Consider the following 2,955-nt stretch of genomic DNA (forward strand, 5'->3'; position numbering starts at 1 on the left):
AGACTGTCCTTAAAATGATGATAGAGTGTATTTTTTAAATGTCTGGTCCTGAAAATCGCCCTGTCCCTTTGATCATACATGGAAGTTGAACTGTGTACTTATTATTTAAAACCATGTTTTTTATAAAATAAATCAAATTTACATTTACCTTTAACCCTGTATGAATTTACTACAACACTGAAATGCAAAATACACTATTAATATGAATTATATCAAATAAATATTTGTCCCCCAAATGTATGTCATTGGTGTTACCCTACCCAAAGCACCTTTATTTTGAAACAATGCATCAGCTCTTTGAAGTTTTTAATGGGTCAAGAGGTCAGTGTAAGAAGTGCAGTGGAGGAAGGCAAAAGGTTTTTGAGATGTCTTACCTTATTTGTCTAAAATATCATCAAATATAATAATTTTGAGATAAGATTTTTTGGATGTCATTAGTGTTACTCTTTTTTTATAGCTGGGAGTGTTAAGATCTTTACATAAAAATACATTATACTGAATAAGTATGTGATTGTTACATCTCTGATGAAATAGCACATGGCTAATGGCAGCCATTTTGTTAAAATATTAGTTTTTTTCTGTAAATTGTCATTAGTGTTACCGTCATTGGTGTTACTTCTCTAATGAGTACTTCCTAAGCACTATTCCTTTAACTGACCAACATAAAAGCATAAAAACAAAACAAGATGGAAAAATGTTTAAGTTTATAAGTTATCTCATATTCATTATCTATTATTATATTCTCATTTTGTCAGGTATTGAAGATACAACGTCATGGATTCTTTATTAAAATGTATTAAAAAGTTAAACAAGGATTAAGCTCATTCTGGGTGTATGTGGCAATATGTCATGTATTAAAGTATGCTAAGAACTACAGGAGGCATGATATGGAGAAATGTTGGTCTCACTGGTTCTTGTGTGTCATGTGAGGACAGGGGCGTCGGACTGGGGGTAAAACCTGTACTCATTACCAGGGCCCCAAAGGAAGAGAGGGCCCTTGTAAAGTCTGGAATATATTAAGGGGATGGGGCATGGGGGCCATCAGGACTGCCTATGCATAGGGCCCGAGATCTTGTGCAACGCCCCTGTGTGAGGAAATAGGCATATGACAACTTGTCACGAAACATGCAAGAATCCTGTGGACAAATTGCAACAACAGGAGCAAATACTCTATTTCATTATACATGTGACAGATGATAGCCTGTCATTCATTTTCTTTTTAAATATTATACTAAAATACACTGAAAAAAAAGATTTATTCAATTTACTCAATTTTTAAGGTAAGTGGTTGCAATCAATTTATTTAAGCTACATTTAAACAAAAAACAAACAAAAAATAGAAAAATAAAATAAAAAACTTTTGTTTAAATGTAGCTTAAATACATTGATTGGAACCACTCACCTTAAAAAATTGAGTAAATTGAATGAATCATTTTTTTCAGTGTACCTTCCTTAGATAAATGAATTGTAGGCCTACTCTTTATTTTTGTATTGCTTTTCTAGCAACATCGTCATCTGAAAATTAAATCAACCTCTTTAAATTCCACCTCAAAATGATATAATAAACACTGGTCTGTTTATAAAAAACTAATCATCACATGAACTGAGCTCTCAGCCTGCATCCTGAAAGAGGTTGAAAAAGCCCCTTTTAGCGCCTCTTAACTGAAATGATAGTAATTAAATACGAGGAGTATCATGGCAATTACATCTGCAGAAGCACCTCATGTGTGCTCTATTATCACCCAAAGGAAGAAACTACGGTTGTCATGTTATGTGAATACTGGATAAAATCAAGGCAGTAATTACAAAAATCAATGTCAACACGATTGTGCTGTAGTACATGCTCAGTTTATTGTCAAATATACATATTCAGTGTATTATATAAATCACGTTTACATAAGGAAAAATATACAATGACAAAAAACTTCAAAGATCAAAAATACTGAACATGTACATTCAGTCTGAGCACCAACCTTTATAATGATATCTCTATTCAGTGAAATTTGAAATCACATTTCCATTTAGTACAGTAGTCACAGTGTGCCGAGAAATGTTACAATGCTACATACAGCATAAATCATAGCTGCAGGTAAAACACCACATGCCTTAATGTAGTGAAATAAATGATAAATGCACTCTTGACCACAGCTGGTAGAATTAACTACACCTAATGTAGATTAATTCAAGTAATACAGTGTTTTAATTTACTATAAAAAGTAAATAAGTGCCAGGAATCCAGTGATTTCAACATATTGCATCATTATTTAAAGTGTTACAACCTCCATGTATAGTATTACTTCCTGAGAGTATAAAAACATTAAATTATTACACACCTAATGATTCAATAAAACATACCCACAATATATACATCACTAATGCCATTACAATGTGCACACCACACGTTTCTACCTACAGTGTGAGTATATCAGTGCCAGAATGAATGCAGATATACAATTTGTAAATCGATAATTAACATCCTTAAAGCTTAAAATATTTTACATTTATAAAGACATAGTACCATATAATGTTTTCCCAATTAAAGGATTTTAGTGTAACATGTCACATTTCATGTGAATATTTTCAACTTTATTATGACCTATTTAGAGCATTTGACCTGAGGTAGACGCAAAAGTTATTTCTAACAAAACAAACAGCATCACTTTTCAAATTCAGTCTTAAATGGACACTCCACTTTAAAAAAAAATGCTCATCTTCCAGCTCCCCCAGAGTTAAACATTTGATTTTTACCATTTTGGAATCCATTCAGCTGATCTCCGGGTCTGGTGGTAATACTTTTAGCATAGCCTAGCATAATCCACTGAATCTGACTAGACCATTAGCATCGTGCCAAAATAACCAAAGAGTTTAGATATTTTCCCATTTAAAACTTAACTCTCATGCAGCCACAACGTCCACCAAGACCGACGAAAAATTAAAAGTTGCGATTTTCTAAGC

Source organism: Misgurnus anguillicaudatus, chromosome 22, assembly GCF_027580225.2.
Source record: "Misgurnus anguillicaudatus chromosome 22, ASM2758022v2, whole genome shotgun sequence".
NCBI lineage: Eukaryota > Metazoa > Chordata > Actinopteri > Cypriniformes > Cobitidae > Misgurnus > Misgurnus anguillicaudatus.